The sequence below is a fragment of the Teleopsis dalmanni genome, chromosome 2 (assembly GCF_002237135.1).
Source record: "Teleopsis dalmanni isolate 2A chromosome 2, ASM223713v2, whole genome shotgun sequence".
NCBI lineage: Eukaryota > Metazoa > Arthropoda > Insecta > Diptera > Diopsidae > Teleopsis > Teleopsis dalmanni.
Genome location: NC_051847.1, coordinates 18,783,254 through 18,809,475, shown reverse-complemented (window position 1 = coordinate 18,809,475; position 26,222 = coordinate 18,783,254).

Genomic DNA, 26,222 nt, shown 5'->3' with positions numbered 1-26,222 from the left:
TAATAAAACTCATAATTAGTTATAATTAATGGTGTGTGAATGTACAACTTAATATTTAATGAAACTGTTTATGCTAAATTTGAGTACTTAATTAAAATATTTATGTTGATTAATTAATTATTTATGCAAATTTAAGCTCAATAAGTAAAAACGTTATAAATCCGTTGTACATCGAAAATTATTTTAAACAATAAAAAATCATTTATTTATGCAAAAATGTTTTAAAATATTAAATAAAATAATAATAATCTAAAACTAAATAAAAATGTTTTTTATTTGCAAATAATCATATTATTGACTGCAGGTTAATTCGCTGATAATTAAAATTTAATTATTTTCTGATTGTATTTTAATGGTACATAAGCGCGTGCTAAGGCAAAAGACCTTTATTCAACCTAGAGGGGCAATTCATACTACGCGTATTATTATACTGTATTCTCTTATACGGTTATAGTATTAAACTGTTATAACATATTATTAAACTGTTATACTAATAGCTAATTTCGAATCTTTGGCGGCAGTATTTAATTAACTACTTTAAAAAAAATATTTTGTGCTGTGTAAAAAAAAATTAAAAAATATAATTCAAATAAATAGCTTATATTTTATACATATTTTATATATTATTTTATATATATTTTATAAATAGTTGGACTAAATACAATCTAAGGTGCGCCCTTATTTACTAGTTTTCGCTCTAGATGATTATTTTTTATTGCTAAATTTGTAAAAATGGCTTGCTGTGAAAAAAATTTAAATGGAATGCGGATATAATCTCTAAAGCTGATGAAGACCTGGAATAGTATTATTGTTCTGAAGGTATAAAAGTTAAAATCTCATTACAGTAAACCTACGGAGCTCAAATTAAACTATGTGAAGAAGTAAATTTGAAAGGAAGCAAAGAAGAAATTCAACTAATTTATTGCTCACTTATCAAACAATCCTTTAAAGGATTATAAACTGCTTATTATTATTATATTATTATTATATAGCAATCTGTGTTGCTATAGATAAAAATTAAACTTAACTATATATTAATGCTACATATTTAAACTTTTTTATATAAATAAATAAGAATGAATCGAATTAAGAAATAATATTTTTATTTATTTAATTTTATTATTAAGAGGATGTGGCACTACGACCATTAGTTCAATAATGCCCCCTTCTGTGCTAAGATTATATCTCTAAGCCCTGTTGCGTCGATAATATAGAAGTAATATACATTAAGACCGAAAAGTTTTCGGAAATTCTCATTTAAAATTCGCGCGCTGTATATTTTTCGATATTTTAGTTTATGTAGTTTGGCAGCACTGTCCTTAATTACTATGCCAAAAATGAGCGCGATCTGTCAGACAGTTCGTTTACGGCAGCTGTTGAAACCAGTTCACCTCAGTAGGGCGTTGCGAAAAAAACAATGGAAAAAAATATTGAACAAAGAGTTTGCATCAAATTTTGTGTTTCGAACGAAATTTCGTGTGCAGAATCGTTGCGAATGCTACAAAAGGCTTATGGGGAATCAGTTTTATCGAAAACTCAAGTTTATGAGTGGTACAAAGCCTTCCAGGACGGTCGTACGACCGTCGAAGACATTTCGCAACGCACTACTGAGGTGAACTGGTTTCAACAGCTGCCGTAAACGAACTGTCTGACAGATCGAGCTCATTTTTGGCATAGTAATTAAGGACAGTGCTGCCAAACTACATAAACTTAAAATATCGAAAAATATACAGCGCGCGAATTTTAAATGAGAATTTCCGAAAACTTTTCAGTCTTAATGTAGAACCTACTTTACGGAATTTTAATGTCTCTTCCATCTATTCGGTTATTATTCCACATAATATTTACTATAAAGCAAATAATTATGTTTAAATTGTTATAAAATTAAAATTTTTATAATAAAAATTAATTTTTTATATACAATATAATAATTAAATCCTTCATATAAATAAATCTTTTTATAGATGTGTCAACTATTTTTAACCATCGATCTTAAAGATAACATCAATTGAACAGTTTGAAGAGTTTTTCGCTTGTTAAACATAAAACTCTTTCATAGTGTTGCTAATCACACTTCTCCATTTACGGATTTCGTCCATAGTTCACTGTCAATGTCTACGACCAAGGTCATTGTCAAGTGCCTCAAAATCTTCAGATACTCGTGCATTACCGAACTGAGCAAATAAATTTTATTTATTGAAAAACGCAAAAAGCTACACAAATAAAATAAGCACGCGTTTTGCTTTTGTTTTAAAAAATGTTTATGATTTTTTCAAAAAAAAAAACCAAAACAAAAATTATTAAAATTTATAAAACAATAAATTTAACGCAGTTATGAAAAATCTAAAAAAAGAGAATGTTTAGCTGGCTATAATAAATTTAAAATTTAAAATTTAAAATCTTACTAACTATTAAATTGTCTTTCGAGCTCAGCCACTGAAGCTGAGTACTAAACCAAAGTCTTAATGACCAAAATGAACCAATTCAATCTTATTTCCATAATTGTTTGTTTTACAAATTCATTATCATTACCATTGAAGTTATTTAAATACTTAAGATGAGATCAGATTGGAGTTTTCGAAAGGGAGTAGCATAAAGTCGTACTTAAGCATTATTCGATTGCATGCATACTAAATGTGCTGCGACTACAAGGGCGATTTTGTCAAGAACATTAAGTGCAATTCATTATTTGTTTAATTATGTTCAACATAACATAGTACGAGTATCTTATGGAAATGTTTGCTTTTGACCTAAAAAGTATCCTTGAATTGTATTTCAAAAATATTTGAAACTTTTTGAAAGTAACACTTAATCTAATGTATGTGCATTTCACAAATATACAATATATCTTAAACATTATTAAAATATGCACTTCTGTGATTTGGCCCGAGGTACTACAATAGCTCTATATATAATATAAACAGATGGTTAGCTTAAGTAAGGTTAAATAATATGAAAAAATGTTTAAAAAAAACAAATTTGTGTATGTATGTATGCACTCTATGTATGTGCATAAGTAAATTATTTATCAATGAAACATTCTTACACTTAAAGATTGAAAGCAATGCAAGAAAACCCTTATATACATTGAAATGTATTATATAAATAACGAGAATTAAATTGTTGCACAATTATGTCTTTATGGAGTAATTTGATGGCCAGAAGAGAATCTCAATTGCACACAAATGAGCTTGACACATCGGTACAAACCCCCATGTGTGAACAATTGAGTCCTTATCGAATAACATGATGACCAGAAGAGAGTGTATACAAACAAACCCAACACCTAGGAATAAACACCAACGTGTTTAGTAACACAGAGGAATTCATTATAGCGGAGACAAATAATTTAAGATCTGATAGCGAAGACAAGGATCTCATGGTTCAGATTAGACAGTAATTTAACAAAACCCTTTTGGATTTCAGCCAATATGAACTTAGTGTGTTTACTAGACATTGCTCATAAACATCCATGTTTCAACAGCGGTCTATGTCACTACAGCAGTTGCCACAATGAAAAAGAAATAGAATTTATCAATCATTTTTTATGCCTTCGTCAAGAATAACAGATGTAGGAACTTCAATGTCTTGGATAACTTTTTCTATTGGTCTTGCAGAGTTATTAAAAGTGATGTTCTTGAATTTTGTTTGTAGATCATTAAATCCTTTTAAATTTTTCGAATTGCTTTATATAATAATGTATCAACTGAATTTAACAATATCAAACACTTCTTAAAATAATTCTATCTTAAAGTAAAATGATGAAATACGAAGCTTACGATATTGCATAAACACTGAAGGGGATGAAATGGTATCCTCAGTACATATATATCGTCTTTAGCTCTGAAAGTCTTGTCAGCTATGGTCATTTCACTATTGTGAGTAATGATTGTTACTTTATCCTGATTTTCTTAGCTTCTTTAATAAATTTAAGAAAATAAGGCAGAAAGAGAATATGAACATTATTCATGCTCAAGATATAACTAAACAATGTCAATGTAGTTTTTTCAAATGCCGGCCAATAACAGACCAAGTGTTTTGGGTTTCCCATATTGACAACTTAAGTTGCCATGTGAAATCCATTTGTGTTGTTCCATGTAATAAGTCTGATCAGTAGTATGAAGTCATAGAAGAGTAGTTTTATGAGGTCGATAGTTGTAAGTACTTACTTTTCAGTAGTATTTGATTATTGGTTTTTTTTATAACCAACTAAATAAAGCTAAATATTATTACCAAGTTATCACAAATTTGTATTTCTTCTCAATAAGAACTTAACTAGGAAATTAACGAATTATGGACAATATAAACCTCTGACCCGTGTGATATGTCCATAAACTTGAAAATGTTTCTCATATACAAACTACGATTAGTTAGATCATATTTAAATCAATTTTTTTTATTATTTTGATTAAAGGGATTATAATTAATCATCCCAAAAAATTTTACGCAACCATGCTTAAATTGCAATCATATTTAAAAAGTTATTGAAGTGGACTAAGCTATCGATATTTTTATAAAAATTTTTGCTTGCTGTTTCGAGTATTGCCAAATACCCATCATTAGTGCTCTTGGAAATAATTCTTTTATTTAATTATTCGTAAATAATTTTTTGAGCCTGCAAGTACCAGAGATTGAGCTTGTGCCCTACCAATTTTGAAACTCAGAGTCAGCGCTCTTTAACCAACTGATCTAAAGCCGTACTTGACTTTTATGTTCGCACATTTTTCTAGAGTTTTTTGTTAATTTGTTGTGAAAGTTTTAACAAATCACTTGTTATGCTTATATTGGAACGAAGTCATAATCATATTATTTATATATATAATAAACGAACATAATTTTTAAAACATATTTTTCTAAAAAATTCACCAAATTGATTTAATTTGGATTTTTTGCCATGTTCACACTATTGTACTTAAGTAGACAAGCAGCATTATTATTACATACAAAATCCATAAAAACATATGTAAAAGTGGCTACATAAGTCTAAGTGTAAATGTGGTATTAAACTATTAGAAAAAAATATTTTATATAAAACATATTTAATTTTTTTACAAATTTTTATATAACGTGGCTAAAATAATTAAAGTAAGATTCGATTATTGCTAAACCAAACTAACTTAACTGAATGTTTATATATATTAATTGTTTATGTAGGAACATGTGTTTGTTATTGACGGAAACATAACGTCAAAATTAATGGTTAATATATTTTTAAATTAATTAATTACCGGACTATAATTAATTAAGTGTAAGCAAAACAAATTAATTTTTTAGGCTTCCAGTTTTCCGACAAATTTCATTTATTTTTTAACACCATAAAATGTCTAATAAATTTTTATTTAAATAAATTCAACCAGAAATTAAACTAAAATAAATTATTTAAATATAACATTAATTTTGAAAAAACATTATTTACTTTTCAGTTTAAAGACTTCATTTATTTCATTTCATTTATTCTAATTCTATTTGTTGGAAACTAATTGATCTCAAGATAAATTACCAGAATTTCATGTTGAATAATGAAGTTTCTAACAATTAAAAAACATAATATTATAACCTTTTTGAAATATAAACAAATTAAATTTTTTTCCAAGGAAATTCGATAGGCTTCATTATGGTTGTAATTTAGCTACTATTAATATCAATATTTGTTCAACAATAAAAATTATAAACAATTTCATTACAATTTAATTAGTTCTTTAGTTCTTAGCTGTGGTTTCGGAACTCTTGAAAAACCTTGGAAATGTGATTGTCTTCTGGGTTTGTTATTTAAATAAAATACTTACAGGTACTAGTAAAAAATGTTTGTTTAATAAAATTTATTTTCTACAATAATTAAATTATACAAAAACAAATTAAAAACTATGAGGAAAAATTTGTTATAAATAAAAATCATTAAAATTGTTAATGAATAGTAGCGCATATGAGTAATTATGTTCCGTTTTATTATGTTTTAGTTTTTTTATTATATATTAAAAGCGCCTATTTTACAGAACTACCGCTCATTAACGATTGTTTTTAATTTTTTTTATTATCAGTTACAAGCATGTTTATCTCACAGTTTAATTACTGAACACATCTGTTTTAAATTTAGATGTTATCTTTTATATTATATATCAGGGACTTAGTCAATGAGGACAATAAGGGACTTGTGCCATTTCAGCGTTGCTCGTAGACTGACCTCTAGTTTGCATATGAAGAAATGCTAATTCTGTGGTATTACAACGGTCCCTTATTTGAACTCAATTGGACTTTGAGCATAAGGTCGCCACTCCAACGTAACCCAATCTATTGTAATATAAATAATAACTGCATACAGAAAGGCGCTGATATTTTAGTATAGTATTTTCATAATACAAACAAAGCGAAATGGATTTGATTATGGAATGGACTACTGTGTTATAGGTCAGTACTTCATAAAAATATTGTTGAAGTAATTGAATTATTGAAATAGATAATTATATACAATTACTGCAAGGAATTTATGAAAGTATGTTTAATAAAACTTAATTACTTTTAATCATTGCAAGATACCTACGTAAGTTTTTCATAGATATTGGATCTTTCAAATCTTCTTAGATATCGGAGTAAAATAATTGTTGCATTTATTAGCAGAAAAATGAACAGTAAAACGATATCAACTTTAGAATGAACAAACACCAATATGATGGTTAAATTGAACCATCATAGTCTCAGCAGTCTATGCAAAAAACTTATGTATCTTAACCCAACACGTACTGCAGATCGAAAAAAATATTCAATGTGTTTTGTAGCAACCGTTATCTATATCTCTTTAAAAAAAATATAAAATAAGTTACGCTATTTTATCCAAGCTAAAATTTTTGGGCCCCTTCAAGCAAAGATATTTCTAACAGTAGTATTGACCAGATACTTGCACTTCTAACATATTCAATTTTCTATCCATAATTACGAGAAAAATTGAGTCAAAATGGTTTTCTTAGCGTGTTAAGAAAAATTTGATACTTCTTTCATATAACGTCCCTAACTACCTACAGAGTTAAGCACTGACACAGTAGTAAGAAAGCAGTAAGAAATATGGTCAGTAGCACATAAATTCCTATCTTTTACGCCAATGGGTAAGTAGTTCCTAGAAACATTATGACAAACAATATCAGTTGGCTTGAAGATGAATACCAGTAAAATAATATATGGAGGTCTATTAATCAAAAAACATATATTATAAAAACTACTGACTAAACCTTTAAAGATGTAGACAAATAATGGTGTAAGTCTCGATATCTTCAAATCGAAACCACTATCACGAAAAAGCAAGCTCAGATATATAATACAATCAACACAAATCAGTGCAGACGGAAATTTCAATCAGTGTGGCAATGATAAATGATTTAGATAATGTGATAGCAAAAATATCATGAGTTTTGTTAAATCAAAATGGTTAGATTTAGCTGGGTATTTAATAAACTGGAAGACAAGCAACAAACCTGACCGACAACGTCTAAACACATTACACAAAAGTCATCCATTAATGCAGAGGAGATAAGTGATATTAAATTTGATTTATAAGATGTGAGAAAGTTGGGAAAACAGATAGAAAAATATGGTTGCAAGACTGAAAATTCTATAATTCCTTAATTTTATAAGATGGTGTTGCCATAACTGTACAATTTTATATACTTCTATAAATATTTATATGATATTTAAATTTTTTAAAACTTTCGATCGATTTTGATAAATATTTATGGAACTTTATTAAAAGATAGTTGTATGTTAAGTTTGGATCCCATAAGTGGCACTATAATATTAAAATTACAATAATTATTGTAACCTTAAATTTTAATCAAATTCTATTTAAATTAGTATTCTCTAAAAAAATAAAATTACTTCTAAAAACAGACGTTCCCAAAAAGTGCTGTAATGGAGAATATAAGATAAAATATGAAAAAAAATTTAATTGATAAGTTAATGAACAATATTATTAAAAAAAGTACGGTGATGGGAAATATTATGAAATATAGAATTTATGAAAAATTAACAATTTATTTAACATTGAGAAATCCATAACATAGGGCTAGTAATTAAAAGAACAAAAGAAATGCCAGAACAACGAAGTATATGTATTAAGCAAAACGTTCTCGAGCAGGAAATCCAGTTGTAAAAAATGGATTGTTTTTTTTTCACTAAAACTATTTTTTAACAGGATTAAAAAATCTCATAATTTTTTTTTAATACATTTATAATTCTAAAAATATATGCCCATCTAATTAACTAATAAGCTTCATTATATATTAAATTTATGAGTCAATTTGATTTATTTGTATTGTTTAATATATTTATAAATTATTGCAATATTATTTATTATATTTTATTGTAAAAAGTCTTTTATTGTTATAATTTAAAAATTTTCAACTTAAGAATTTTTTTCATTTTTTTAATTACTTTATTAATTAATTCCAGTGTATGTAGAAAATTGAACAGTGCTAATATGTAACCATAAATTTGTAGAATATTTTTAATATTATTTAAAATTATTATTTAATCTTTAATTGCTGGGATAATAAATGTAATTTTTTGGCGCGTATAGAAAACTAAAAATTCTTATTTAAAAATATATTTTTTATTTTTAATACTGTTTAAAATATAATCTTTACTCAATTGAGTTTTTTTATTTTTGCATAATTTTATTTTTATAAGAAAAATTTTTTTTATAATTATTTTTAATATTATTTAAAGTAATATATTTTATTTTCGCATATAAAAAAATCAAATTATTATTTAGAAACAATCTTCAGGAATTCATCAATAAAATAATATGTTTTTTTGCAAAATTATTAAAAATATAATCTTTACTAATATTACGATTATAACTCAGTTGCATTATTTTATTTTTGCGCCTATGAAAAAATTATATAGATTAAAGTAATCTTTAATGTATTAAATTTTTTTATAACAGTTTTTAATTTTTTTCTTCATTAATAATTATTAATTAACAACAAATTTGGAGAATATTTTTACACTGTAAAATATAACTTTATATTATATATATATACTTTGAACTGTAGTCCTTTGATAATATACTCATGTTATATCGGTTTAAAAACTTCATTTTTTTCTCTTATTAATAATGTACTGATATTAGTTCTACTCTTAATTATTGTTCAAATAATGCATTTTTGCTTTTTATATATATTTTAGGTATTTTTGAGATAAATTTTGTTTTAAAATAATTTTTATATTTCAACCTTTATGTTTCTTTATTAACACATTAAATATTTATTATTTATAAAAACTCAATTTTAATAGAAATTCACCTTTTTTACAATAAATATTTAATCTTAAAACACAAAATAGTTTGAAAATTAAAACTTTTAAATCCTTTTCCGTAATCCTTTTGGATACATATATTTTTTTCAGTTTGTGATAGTTTTTTTTTTCAGATGACCCGATATAACCGAAAATTAAACTACACCGGTTAAAACACGAAATTCGACTGAACCAAAATTTCGGAGATAACAAAAATTATTTACTGTTTATGTGAAGAAATAAAAACGTTAAACTAAAGCAAATTTAAATAAAATAAAATTAAATAAAAATAACAGAAAAGATACAAAAACTCTGATTGCGTATTATGCTACTGATCCGTACCAATAACAATAACAAAAACATCATCAACAGCATTACAACAACATCAGTGGATGAAGCAGACACGCAGCCGCTTCTCCGGGCTGAGCATCAATGAAGATGACATGGATAGTGAACTTGCCCAAAATAAATACACCAAATACACAAGAAAAAAATCCCGCCAACAAAACAGCTAGCGTATATCTTTTATAACAGACAGCAAAAACAACAATAACAACACAACAACAAAGAAATACAGCATCAGCAACAATAGCAATAATAAATCGAATAGCAACAGCGGCGGCAACAACGGCGGCAACAACGGCTAACCGATCAGCAACATCAGAATAATCGCGTTGGCCGGGAATTTAAACTTGAAACACGTTCGCGTTCACGTTCACGTTCACTTTCGATTTCAATAAAAATGTTGTATGGATTCAAGATGTTAATGTTATGTATTGTATCTAGATACAATTTAAACACATGTCCAAACAGCAGAAATGTGTATTATGCTGAAAACAAGTTGACGGAAACTTATCAGCAACATTTCATTGTTTTGTGGTAAGTATCCGCTTTTTGTTATAAATTCAATTATTTGGAGTATTAATCGTATCTTCGGGTTCAATCTCATCTAATTCTGTGCGAATTCTGTTCAGATTTGTAGACATAAACTTTTTTTATCAGCAAGTGATTCATGCTTTCCGCATTGAGAAATCTGCGCATCTTAACTAAAAATGTCTTCGACTATTATCCATCCAAGCCAAAATGGGGCATCTATGGCCATTGCATTAACATGGCAAAAACCAACAAAGCGAACTCCACCACCGCAAATACGACTTTGATTGATTTTTTCGAATTCATTTTACAAATTTAATCGATGACTTATCAATTTTAAGATCTTAAACATGCAAAACTTAATCACATTAATTCTTTTTTTTTTCTTCAAATTTTTTATCTCTCTAACGCGGGTATGCGTAAAAATCGGTTCACCTGACGACTGTCTTCCTGGTATTCGCGAGGCAAGACCATTAATAACCATCGCTTATCGGTGCAAAACGATTCTGTTTTACACCTAACGCTTTTGTCTTCTCTGCTCGAAGTGTGGCTTTTGCACAAAGCCCCCAATAAATAATTAATTAAATTCATCTCATAACTCATTCAGTCAATATTTTTAGTCTCAGTTTTATAGTTTAGAATAAAATTTGGATTTTGTAAAAAAATCAAATTTTTGAAAGTGGAATGTCTTGTTTTTTATATGAATTAAATTCTTATTTGCTTTGTGCTTATCTTAAATTAGTGTTTTGCATAATAATTTGACAATATAAATGTTTATTGGCTGCGGAAAATTAATGAGTTCCAATATACATTTCTCATTTCATACCAAACAAGAATAACGAAGTAATTAGTTAATATTGTTAAAAACAATATACTTATATATATTTTTTTTGTTACTGTTTTTTTAAAAAAAAATGTTTCAGAAAACTAAGTACTCTCTACTTTGCTTACCATTTCACATAAGTACACATCTATAGATTCCTTGATATATTAGAACAAAAGACTTGCATAGAGATCTAAGAATTGACTCAGCGAAAAAGCATATCAAGGACAGAGCCCTAAAATTGTTCACAAAAGTTGATACGTTGCCCAACTCCGCTTTAACAAACCTTAAGTCCACCTCAGGACGCACAGGAAGATATGCTGATCTACGGTCCGTCATCAGTTAGAAAATAAATAAATGATAATGATTCTAGTATAGTTAAAGTTTAGTGTGGGGGCAAGGATAAGCTCCCCAGCCACAATAGAGTAAAAGTGCGCAATAGTGCTATCAAACAACAACAATATCAAATCACAACAACAACAATATATAGAATAAAATATCAAACTACGATATTCTAAGATAGATAGATAGATAAGATATAAGGTATAAGAAAGACTTAAGGTATAAGAAAGACTTATGGTAGATATTCTAGAATTTAATACCCACAAAATTTTTTGCTGCATTTTTTGAATTATTAATATTAGCCATATTGCAACAGGAGCATAGACTTCTTATATATAATCTCCAACTATTTCTATCTCTAGTAATATAACGTCAACAAAATTTCAGACCGGTTTATTCTTCTTCTATTTCTGTTAAAGAGTTTGTAGTTTCAATCGCAGTAGGTGATTAGCCTAAGATAACCAAACACTGCTGACAGGACTGTAGTTTTTATTTTAATTTATTGTCAAAGGCCTCCAGACATACCTTCAGCTTCGCTTATATCATAAAAGCCTTTTCCTGCTCTTATGAGTTAGTCCTTAGATCTTTGTATGTGGAAGCAGGGAGCACCATGAGCAGATAAGATTGACGTTTGAGTTTCAAGAGGCTTTACGTTGCGCATCGAAACACCATATGCTCGCCTATGGATTGAATCGTACATTAAAAAGTCATATTATAAAGTCATATTATATTACATATGCATAATCCTATTGAACTGTGTTTATAATAATTATGTAGTAAGCATTTAGATTTTCTTCACTGATGAGACTTTCGAGAAATAGAGAATATTTCAAGGCACATTTGTTGCAATGAAAACTAACTCTCCGTAAGTAACTGTCAAAACACGATTCCATTCACAAAGAATAACGGTATGAAGTATCATTTGGTTTGAAGTCGAGATGGATCTATATTTTTTTTTTTGAAAACAACTAAGATGTGATTAAGACCGTCAATTCTGTGCAGGATATGTTTCAACAAGGCGACACTACAAATCAGACAATACGTTCGATTTTGGCTTAGGTTTAGTAAGGTTGGAATGACGGTCTTGTACCCAAAGCTCCGACTAGAGGTCAGCGTACGAGCAAAGTAAAAAGGTTCTACTTCCCCATTAGATTAGAATGAACCAATCTAACAATTCTATAAACTTGGCTCAGTTCGTAATTTTGCTTGGCTCAAAGTATAATCTCGCGATCGGTGGTTCCTACTTTGACATGGAGATCGCGAGACTCCAGAACTGTCATTGAAAGTCAAATCGAACATTTCTGCATTAGTAAAAAATGGTTCAAATGTCTACTACATGTTCGAGTACGTCGTTGCGCCGAAATACTCGTAGCATCCGACCATTTTATGCTAGTCGCTGATATGAAACTTACTTTATTTTAAAAATTGGCAATACGTTGGAGCCTAAAGTGAAATGTGTAATAGTATGTTTCCACTGGCTTCGTTACACCAGTTAACTTACTTGAGATTGCTTGAATTAGTTGAACCTTAAGTAAGTTAACTGGTCTAACAAAGTCAATGGAAACATATTATTACACATTTCACTTTAGGCTCCAACGTATTGCCAATTTTTAAAATGAAGTTATATGTTATAAAGTGATTTGATATAGTTTTTTTAATTAAGAAAAATGTTAGCCTAATTCAGCATCATTTATCAGAACTTGGTTTCGATTCGCTTTGTTTAATCCGAAAGGCCAAAAAACTTCAATTGTCTTCCCTATTCAAGACTGTTAATAACCTTTTAATAAGCGGTTATTTCACAAGTCATGCTCTATTCATAGTGGCCCTTCAGACAACAATACATATTTTCTATTTAATTATTAAGCCCAATATCAAACCAATAAATTGCCAGTATCTTACCAGTACGAAGTGTATCTGAAAACTACAGCATCTGTAACAGTAGCAAACGTGTTAAATACTTACGTCAAAGATCCTGTGTGTCAAAAAGGTAAAGTAGCCAAAAGCTCCAACAATGCCTATTACACGTGCAACTTCAATTAATACAGTTCTTAAAGCGAACACTACCTACTAATATGAAAACAATGACCTTTGTTTTGAGGTTTCAATACACAACACATCTTTCATATTGTGATGGGTTCAATTATACGTTCAAAAGTTCATAGAAAGAAATCATTTTTCACCTTTAATTGTAACAAATCAATTCAGCCGAATTCAGCCGAATTTTTTCAATATTTAAAATTCAATTAAAAAGATATTGGAGTAGTGAGCTTTGCAAGTGTTTGAGTGATTGTTTGGCTCAATGATTGTTTGGACTCTCAGCTGACACCTCGATCATAATCACATTAAAACTGAAGATTAATGATTTCAATGATTTGATGTGTACTTTCAAGAGGGATTCAACCTTCTTTTTGACCCAAATTTAATGTAGTATTTATGATTTAATAGATTTCTTTATTTGTTTATTAAAAAATTATTTATTTGTTTGTACACTTTTAATTTTTTTATAAACCCAATATTAACGATTATTGCCTTGTTAAATATCAAACATTAATATTAATAGATAAAAATTAATATTTTTAGCTTAATATCTTTTTAATTAAAATTATTTAAAATATATTGGCATATTTATGCATTGACTATTGCTACTTCAAGGATACAAGCATTCACCTTATTCTCTTTGCTTTGGTATTTATATTTCAAGAAATAATATAATTAACCTATTCTACAAATGCTTTAGTTTACCTTTCTTTTTTTTATTGTACTATTCTTACTAATTGTTAAGCTCTTTCAATTCACGACAAACGGTGTTCTACAATCTATTATAATGAATTGTACCAAAAGTTGCACATGTGTCTTAAATATTGACATTCTAAAGATCCAGTTACTTTACCTTATTAATAGTTAAATATCATATATTATTATATTGAAGAGTAAAAGCCACGACAACCTGAATAAACCTATTCAGTTTACCATTTCGTACCCTTTAAACCAGTATGTTTGGGCTCTACATTGTTCCAAAGTTTAACATAAATGAAAGTAAAACAACACCGCCTAAATGATAAAATTTTTATCATCTAAAAATACCCTATATTTACAAAAAAGTTGACTTTAAGATTTTAGTGTCCATTTAACAATTTCTACAGACATTGATGTCCATCAAACCGAACTTATACCCTGTATCTTATTCAATACTTCCTTTGTCAAGACAAGAAACTATTTTGCTTGATGCTCACTTTCACTATATATTATTTAGCAAATTCTATATCCTTTCATTTCCCGATAGCTTCATTATATCGTTCACAGACTACTCCGGACCAGTTAAGATTATGTTTGTTAGATACCTACAGTTAATGAGCAATTTCATTATTTTTATATTTTTAAGGTCTTGATATCCGTTTTAATACAACAAAATTAAGGAACTCTAACATATTGAGTCAAATTTAAGCAATCAATAACTACTAATCTTTTACGTAGACTAAAATACCTTTAACTTTATGAAAGAAAATTTATCCAGATTCTCCAGATCTATAATAACTATGCACATTATTTCGTTTTAGGAATACACTAAATACTATCTGATTTCATATATGGCGCATATGATAAATTTTAACATATGTAAAGAATACGTTGGAGCTTTTTCATAGAGTCTCAAGTTGATCCACCAATCTTTTTAATATAAAATATTGCTATCTAAAATGTTATGTAAAACTGTACTTTTTTTATTACGCAATTATTTGATCTAAGCATTTAAAATGTTTGCAGTAGGAGAAGTCACTAAAAATAAAAATGCATCTTATATCGAATCAAAGGAGCAAATGTTGACTGGAAAATAAACAAGAATTGATTTCAAAGTATATCGAAAAAAGTAATTCTCATACAGTTTAATTAATTTATACTCTATTATGTTTAGATATTTCTTGTTTATAGTGTTAATTTTAATATGTATGAAGATCACATTAGAGAATTTTCAGAGAATCCCAGGTTGCTCGACCAATGATATATACATTTTTCGAATAATGATTATAAAGTAGTCCAATTTTAAGGTTACAATTTCATATATCCTCCTCGGTCCTGAATGCTTCCCACAAAGAAGAATTTTTAGTTTTTTTTTCTTAGCTTTTTAAGGATAGTCATGAACTTTATTAAGTTAATAACTCTGAAATAAAAAACTTGGTGATGGTGACAACCATCTCTGCGACAGCGCATAAACTTGTTCTTAACTGTAATCCCTCATATAGATAAATACCTGTTTTCAGTACGACGGACATTCTCTAGTGGAAATGGATTTGGTGTTTTGGCTTTAGTTCTAACCAACAAATGTTTATCAGTCGTGTTACTTTCTGTGGATGCCTGATCATGAGCTTTGTATTTAGAATCTGCACAAGCAGCAAAACATTCTCCAATATTCATTTTATATTCAAGCAAGTCCAGAATTCAATTAAAAAGATATTGGAATAGTGAGTCTTCATCTTCTTTAGCTCGATACATTTAGTCCAGCGTTTTTCTAATTTTCTTATTCCCTCCAAATAATAGGTTTTCTCAAAGCTCTCAAAATCGCGTTTGTTTCGGTAATGACTTCTTCATTCGACTCAAATCACTTACCACCCAGCCATTTCTTTAGGTTTGGAAACAGAAAATAGTCGCAGGAGGCTAAATCTGGAGAATATGCTGGATGGGGTAGCATTTCGCATTCCAATTTGTGGATTTTGGCCACGAATCAGCACACGAAATTCACTTTTTTCCATTTTCGTAAAAATTCACGAGGTTGTCTGTTTTGAACGGCTATTAAACACCAACTGAACGACGTAGCTTTCTCAAAATTATAAAGTTGCCCACTGGTAGATTACAGCTAACGACATCACTGTTGCATTTGGAGTAACTGCGCGGGAAATTCAAAAAGTCACTGACTTATCAAACCGCCCTCGCAATAAATGATAGTTTTTTAATTCTGTTTAAATGACCAATTAGCTCGATAATAAATTATTATAAATAATATATACTTAATTATTCCTTTTCTTAAATTTGATATAAATAGTGCAATTAAAAATTTATGTAAAAAAAAGAATAGCCTGTTTTATATATCTAAAAAAAAATAAATATTTCAAATATTCTATTTCATTACTAATATACAATGAAAGCAAAGACTACTGTAGGCTATTAATGTGTAATATATTGTATATTGGCTCTTAATTCATTAAACCACATTGTTTATTTAAAGATAAAAAGTCAATCATAAATCTAATAAGATATTTAATCTAAAAATACAATAACTTTACTTAAGTTAATTTATTTTTTATTTATTTTTTTTATCTTTATTTTATGACTGATTCGCGTGTCTGAAGTTCATTTCGGTTTTTCTATAAAGTTCTGTTCTAACTAAAGAAAAATAATAATTCCTAAAGATATTTGCATATCGTAAAAAAAATTTTGCACACCTTTAGGTTGAACTGTTTATTTTGCAGATTTAAATCTAATTAAAATATCATTTCAATATTTTGGGAGCATAAACCAGATAATGATATATAATCTGCAATAATTATTGTTAATAATTTAAAAATACAAATTGATATATTGAAGAACAACTCTATAACCCTAACAATCATGTGATGAACGTGTCTATTTAAAGTGTTTCTATTGTTTTCATATTATTTTTTTGACTTTATAAAAACACTTAACATTATTTCAATGCTTTTGTTCTTTTTCGTTTTAAAAATAATCTTGTTGTGCGGACAGATTTTAGATTCCAATAAAATATGAAGTGGAAAATAAAGATCTATAAAAAAGTATAAAAATGACTCAAACTTGACAAGTGATTTTGCTTTTTATATTTTATTCCGAATTTTTTTTTATAAACTTATTTATGTTAAACTATAAAATAATATTAATACACCATGACAAGTCAACATTATAGTTTACATATTGTTTTTGCAATGCTATCGATTACATACCATATTTGGTCACCACATCTGACTTACCCCAATTTTATAAGAACCAATCACATCATTCCAATAATTTCCATTGACACTAATCAATATTAATTTATACAGTATAATTATACATATTCATGATATATAATCGAATATATAGTGTAGTATGAGGTCATTATATGAATTAGGCAGAACTCAAATGTTCAACTGAGTACAACAAAAACAATATTATTGTTAAAACAACACAACTATTGTTTATTATTTTATACACTATCTCATCTATAATTTCCCTCTATAATTTTTTTGGGTATGTTTTTTGTCCTACAAAAATCTTAGTTATGGAACTCAACGATGGGGTGTAACAAACACAATATATACTATATCCGAATCACTAAGAAATAATTAATTCCACTAATTTTTTTCAACTTGACAACAAAGAATGATGTTATAACCAGTATTTATATATATAATTTTTTTTTCGATTTTTCGACAATTATTATCTAGTATAAGCTCATTATATGAATAAAAAAACCTAAGATGTTGCACTCACTATACCACAATCAACATTATTGGAAATACAATATATAAATGTTATTTATACTGTTATATACTTTCCCACTAACATTGTAACTTATACTATAAAACCGTCAAACTAAATGTAAAAAGTATAGTAAGAACAATGATACACACATCAAAGCATGTGGTTAAAGTACTAAAATCAATAAAAAATTATCTGGTATGTATAATATCATATAAAGACATATCACCATTGTGACGGCAATCTTATTACTTAATTAATTCTACATTAAATGTTCATTTCCAGCCTATATCATCCTTAGTAATGCCGAACACCCATCGATCATCGAGACAATTGTCTTTTTTCTTTTCACCGCCTCTTTTAAATAATAACTAAGCCCCATTAAATATACATTTCCAGCGTATATCATTTATAGTAGCGGCATCCGAGCACCCACCGACCATCGAGACAATTATCAACTATATACTTAAGCGGGTTTAAGTATAATATACATTTCCATCGTATATCATCCATAGTAGCGCCATCCGAGCACCGACCTACCATCGAGACAATTGTCTTTTTTCTTTCCACCGCTTTTTTTAAGTAATTTAATCTAGTTTTTTATATGTAATAGTTAAGAGTAAACTATTGGTCCTATTGTTATATTACTATTAAATATTCTTTTGGTCCGCTATCGTGTATTACGATATTATACCCATTGCTGCAAGGGCTAGAGAGTTGTACTAACAAATATTTTTAATAACAGTTAAAGGATTAGCGATAAGTATGGGACGGCCTTATCAGAGAGGTCCTTTGTATTACAACCGTCTATTGTTTGAGCTAATATAATACTTATAACGTTTCATGATCAAAAGAATTAGTTAATATTATTATTAAAATAAAGAAATAAAAATATATTAAAATATATAATTTTTATCTTAAAAATATATAGGCAAAAAGGGAACATGTTTAATCCCCCTACTGAATATACGCCACGCACAAGAAAACTTAACTAATAGGGTTTAACTCTGAATCTTTAATATCTACGTCTTTTTAAGTGTAGTTTTAGAGTTTCCATGTTCTTCAAACAATTTTTTCTTTACCGCATTTCCAGTTCAACTAGCTATCTTAAGTCCTCATGGAAAAAATAGGTACATCTGACGAAAAATTAAGTCCTCTTTAAGTACATAGATTCATCTTATACAAATTATTGAAGTTATAATATTTTTAACACTTCTAATATGATTTCATATGAATTATTGATTAAAACTTAATAATTTAAGAAGGGGACATGTTTAATCCCCCCACTGAATATACGCCACAAGAAAATTAAACTAACATAATAGGGTTTAACTTGAATGATTTTCTAAGGGTCGTTTCAGAGTTTCCATGTTTCTTTAAGCAATTTTTTCTTTATCGCATTTTCAGTTCAGCTCGCTATCTTAAGTTCTCATGGAGAAAATAGGTACATCTGACGAAAGCTTAAGTCTTCCTTAAGAAAATGGTATCATCTTGCATGAATTATTGAAGTTATAATATTTTTAACACCTCTAATATTATTTCGTATGAATCATTGATTAAAACTTAATAATTTATTATACTTCATTTAACAATTATTCTTTTAAACAATTTATTATTGTTTTTTCTTTTAACGCCGACATTATAATTAAATATTAGAAACTAAATATTGAGTTATTTTTAAAACAAGATCAGGGACAAAATCTTAAACATTTTTACATTCTCAGTAATGCAACGAAAGAAAAAAATATAAATAAATAAATAAATAAAATTTGTTTGAAAAATTGTTAATGTCAAAGGAGAGAATCAAAAACATAAAAATTAACAAAAAATTATTTAAATCCACAGAAGAGTGATTATTTTGTCAAATCATAAATCATTTTCTGAATGTTTTATATTAAATTAATCTTCGAAATAATTAGAGAACCACGGCGAAGTAAGAAGAAATCTTTGTGTAGATATATCCAAGATTGCAATTTTTTTTTTATTTTTATCGAGTGACGAGGTTAAAGTAACACTTAAATATTTGTATTAATAATTAATAAGAATGTGAATATAGTTATTATTAACAAAACAATAGTTAATCTAATAAATACAATACCAGTATATATTTTTTCATTTATTGAATGGGGGTCGATTTCTGCAAATTCCATAGCAAATCTCTAAAAAAAATTACGATGCACAAAAATCCAAAGCAGAGTTGCGCATACGCCTTCAAAATTTCCGAAAAAAAAAACAAAAAAAACTAACAATGGGCACAACAACAACTAAACAACAATAAGTGCCGCGCATACATAATTAATTACATTAAATTTTTAATCAGATATATTACTATTGTACAATATCGAATACATCGAATATATCGAATGCTTATATGATTATTTAATATTTGGTCTCTAACATTTTTCATACGATTTGGTTGGAGAAAGTTTTCTACTAAAATATATATATATATTGCATTTGGACAATATTTCCAAGCAGATTTTGGGTCATCTTGTGAACTACTGATCGCTAAGCATTTCTTTCTCATGTAACATTCAATATAAAAAAAAACAGCAGAAATTTTTATATTTAATTTATTAAAAATAAATTTTTCTTTAATAACTTTTTGACACGCACCAAATTTATAAATATGACGCTGCAGCTATGGGATAGCAGCAGACCACCGTTAGGTATCGGACTTGCCCTACAGAAAGTCATACTACATGGCAACACTCACAACGTTGTTTACATTGTGTCCATGTTTATGTTAGTCACTCTTAACCAAATAAACAATTATGTAATTTTTAGATAAGCTCACATAATAAAAATAGCAATGTGTGTGTCTTTTCAGAAATAAACAATTAATTTCTTAAGTTGTTGGTCTTAAGTAGGGAACGCGATAAAAGACCCACCCTTTTTTGGACATTTAAAAAAAATACTATCAATAATTCAATATTTAATGACCACAAATATTTTCGCTTTTAATCATAGGCTAGTTAATGTGAGCAAATTAATATATAATTTTGAAGTAGCAGAAAGTTTAATAGTACTTATAATGCTATCATTAAATCTGTATACCGCTTCCAATCAAAAAAAAAAAGATAGAGACAGATAGAGATAGACAAAGAAACGTTGGAAGGAAATATAAGAGTTTTGAGATAGTAAAAAATACTTAACATAATAAGGTTAGCGATTAAAAGTATATAAATAAATGTACATGCGAAAGGATATATAAATCATGCAACAAATAATGCCTCTGCAAACAGAATAGTATTGAAATTTAACAATTAACAATTAAAATATAATTAATTAATTCAATTATTCCACAGTTTGTTAATGATTTCGTTCTAATATAAACACAGCAAGTTAATTTGTTAATAACACTTTCACAGCCAATGAACAAAACTCCAGAAAAATGTACGAACATAAAAGTCAAGTACGACTCTGGGTCAGTTGTTTAAAGAACTCTGACTCTGAGCTTCAAATTTGGCAGGGCACAAGTTCAATCTCTGGTACTTGCAGTCTCAAAAAATTATTTACGACTAATTAAATACAAGAATTATTTCCAACACCACTTATTATGGGTATTTGGCCATACTCGAAACAACTGTATGGTCAGCCAAAAATTTAATTGATAAAAATAATATAATATGAATTTTTGTTGTTGTAACTCGATACTGTTTAAAACTTCTCTATTATTTAATAAGATTATGTTGTAACTGTCATTTTCCTCTATGATATATAATTAAAATAAATTCTACCGCGTCCCACTTTTCCAACAAACTTTGGGGCCTTCACTTTTTCAAAGCTCTTTTAATGATGAATTCCACTGTTGTGACTATTCCACTGCCTTGGATGTGTAGCAATCAAACTTTTCCTATGTAGATATTCAAAAAAAGGATTCTACCAAACATGCACAGATTTATTTGTCTACAGAAATGGACCCATTCTGTGAATTGTATATAAAATTGAATAGTTGATAACTAACAGACAACGCGTTGAAAAGTAATGTGAGATCATCATACCGCAAGCGCACTATAGAAATTATTGATCTACAGAAGCATGCAGCGAACTTAACTCAAAATTTGACAGCTAATAACTGACGGATGGCTACTAGTTGAAAAGTAATGTGAGATTTTAATACGTTCAGCTAACTGTGGTGAATATACTATCAACATATGTAAGAAAGCAAGCCTAAAAAAAAATTATATTATTGGCATTGTGAATATAAGAAGAAAAATATTAGAAGAATTTATTACAATTACTCTATATATTAAATCATGGATAATTTGGTATCCGTATATATTCGTGACGTTCGGTTAATTTTAGTTATTGAAAGACATATCTAAGCTTCACCATATATCTTATTTTTTGTTGGATGGGTATCTATATCCCAAAATAATATAGTGCAGGGCATAATAAAAATTATATGTGTATATTCGTATAAAAATAAGAAAAACCAATGTTTGGTATTCACTTTTTTCAACATAATAAAAGGCTACCTTATTAATTAGGCATTTACGCATTTCAGTTAATTATCGCTACTCTTTCAATGCTACTTACATGAAAAACAAATGTTAAGCTTGATCACTAAATTAATAAGCAACAGTTTTTGTTTTTTGTGCATTTGTAGTTCAGAGCTACATCGGCAAATATATTCATTAAATACAGCATTAACATGATTATAAAACTTAAATTTGACAATATTAACACACTCCTCTATCGTTGTTTAATTGATTACAAAATTAACAACCAAGATTTTTAGAGATCTGCGGTCGCAGTTTGAGGTTGAGGTTGAGGAATAACAAATTCATCGGAATACTCAAGAGGCATAACAAATTACTGCGGAGAAATTTCAGTTTTGATTAAAAAATTTATTTCCGATTTTCAAATTCGAGTATTCAGATGTATGTAAGTGGTTATTGCAAAATATACATTGCTAAAGATTTTGTTACAGATATTCAAAAAATTTAATTAAAATATGTAAAATATACTTAATTTAAATATATAGCAATAAAATTTTACATGATACAAAGTATTAATAGCGATTTTAAAATAGAATCCATGAACTGGATTTAAACTCACAGATGCTTGATACGTCTAATGTCGCACAATCGCAACAATTGAAGTTAGATGTCACAGGTTTGTCGAACCTGAATCCATTAACTGCTTAGTGAAAATGATATACGAGTACTAATCTATGCTTCACTGCAGACAATGGAATTTAATCGCAAATCTGATTGATCTAAAATTTTGTCTTCCCAAAACGAGTTATGGAAAGATTTTAAAACGAAATACTATATAATCCATTTGTGGTACACAGTACGAAAATTGGGATTGTAATGAAGTTCTGTCTTTAAAAAAAAGAGATCCTCTAATTTTGATTTGCTCCATATCATATTTGCAAGAAAAGTGCAGTATGATGAATTATGGATTATAAAAGTTTTTCTATATTCTGAATTGAGTTTTATATTGTGTTTTTGTCATTGAAGTCTAGTATTATAAGAACTCAATAAGAAAAGTCACTTGTCGCTGGATTTGCGAACCTGAATCCATGAACTATTAAGCTAAATTATATATCAAAAGTGTGCTTCACTGTAGGTAATGAAATAGCGAATCTAATGGATTTCAAATTTATTCTTCTCAAAACGAGTTGTGGAAAGGTTTGACATTGAAATACTACATAATCCTTATTACTAAAGCATTTCGTACACTTTACACTTCATAATGTGTGTTGAAGTATTTTATCTAACTGAAGTTATGTATTTATAAGATATTATTTTTGAACAGATATTTTCGAGGGAAATATTTTTTACTTTCACTACTATTTGCTGTTTTCGTTATTGTTATTCTTAATATTATAGTAATATATGTATAAGTATGTTCAAGTATATTATTAATTCCTTAAATGCTCCTTACAAAGATTTAATTTGAAGACACTGACACCTTAAAATTTGTTGAAAGCATTTTCGTCACTATATTTATAGGTTTTAATATTATTGACAACTAAAGATTTTATTGAAATGAGCCCAGTACTTCCATATAGCCTCCATAAAAACCTGAATGATGTCTGGATTGTTTCATTTAAAATTCTTGAAATACTACCTTTTTTAAGATTAACACAGGGAATCATGGTTGGATTTCCTAATAATTCAATTCTTAAACAAAAATTAAACTAATTTTTGTCGATATTCCAGAATATCTGTAATCCAATCCCCATTTCCCGTACTAAGAGTCCTATGTGAAATCCAGTTTAGCTTTTTTAATCTCATTAACGCCACCACACATAACAAGATTATATACTTTTTTCGTTGTTTTTAAACTGAAAAGTTCATAAAATCCAAAAGAAAAAATACCAAGAAAATATTTGTAACGAATTTTGCATACCAAACGTTGAGGTTGACATGTGAACAAAAAGTAAAATTACATCACAAATCCGAGCCATCGCTGCATACGCAACATTCACCTAACTATGCTAATTTTCCACCAAAATAAATTAATTTTTTTTTTTTTTTTTTTTGTTACTTTTTATATCATTTTATACAATTTGCAGACAACACTCAAAACATCAAAACAAAAAAATACACAAGAGATTAAAATTTTTTTGGGACAGAAGAAATGAGTAAAATTTCATAATAATTCCGGATTAATTTTGTACCGTAAATTAATCAATGCACACACAATCAATTTAGAGTTCGTTTTTCAGCGTTCCAGCAACAACGTTTAAAGCATTTAAACTGCTCCCAAAAGCGACAGAAAACAAGAAGAAGCAAGAATGAGCTCCCTTTGACTGTGCCGAGCACAGCAAGTGTCCAAAGCATTATACGATTATACACCTTATACAGCTTCATATGTTACTATATGTGTCCCCTGTGAAGAGTCAGTAACAACATAATTTCATGCTTTTTTTGTACATTTATTTACTTAATTATGCACAATTTAAATAAATTATTTTATTGTCAGTATTTGGGTCTGCGGATGTTTTTGGGGAAAGTAGTGTGTCAAGTTCAGGATTGCAGAAGTATGCATGCACATAAATTTTCAAAAATTGTTTATATAAAATTATGTGACTATTCTATTAATTTATACATACATAATTTATTTTTTATTTAATTTAAAATAATTAAGTAAGTGATATTTAATACATTATTAGAGTCTAAGCGGCAATAAAAGTGTGGTTTTCAAAAGCATGCGGTTGACAGAGGAATCGATAATGCAGAGTTACTAATTAAATTGTGTAGTGCAGTTAGCGCCACCTTTAATTATTTTATTGCGGAAAGAGAGAGTAAAGAAAGAGTTTTTGATTACAAGCCACAAAAACGAGGAGTGTAATTGTTAAAGATGGAAGACTTTATTGGTGGCTCAGTACACCACTATAAGCTAATGGCTATTGGTGATGACAATTACCCGATATTTTCCTAATGAGATTTAGGACGTGAGCGAGTTCGGCTAAGTTGATGCTAAACCAAATGGGAGATTTTTTGGGATTTTTTGCACTGCACACATTTTGCCATTTATCAACACGTATCGACACATAATACATTATCGACACAACTTAGAATTTCCCTCATTTAGAACGCAACTTAGCCTAACTCGCACATGACCTTAGTATGAAACAGAATAAAGGTTTATAATCGCGTCATAATGGAATAGAATATTATTGTAGTAAAGAAAAATTATGGGAAAAATTATTGAAAAAATTTATTACTGAAACAAGTTCAAGAAAAAACAGAAATAATACTGACAAACAAAATAAAAAAAGTTCAGCTATGTTCATGCTGTTCTCGCTTATAAATTAAAACTCTTGATATTACTATATATATTTAAATGCTCTGAAATTAAAACTATGATCTTATCCTCAGAAAAATTTATTTTATTTTAGTTTTTTTTTAATACATAATCAACAATACAGAACAGGAATTAACATATTATGATATTAGGGCCTTCTGTAAACCTCAATTTACTCGAGCTCGCACTGCACCCACGTAAATATTTATTTATTTATTACAATTATTTATTATTTTTAGTTAAAAGTTTTTAAATTTATTTATTAAACATCTTTTAAAATTTTCACAATAGAAACACCTAATTTACCTAATTTTTATCTAAGTTACCTTACTCGAAATTCTAGTAAATACCAACGTTCGATTGATAGCCTAAACTTATATAGCGTTGGTGCAGCCCAGCTTCAAGGTATGTATATTTATTTCACTTAAAGCTCACAATATCCAAAATTTACAGAAATGATTCAATTACGCTGATAATAAAACTGATGTTATGATGATTACAATAATACCAATAAGTTATGCCAAAAAAAAAACCACAGCAAACCACATAATTTCTTAATTTATTATAGGTGATTATCTTTGTCAGTTGTTTTATTAAAGAAATTCGTAAGTATTGTGACAATATCGCAATACATGTCCCTTACTATATATTGAGTAACTAATACTTAACA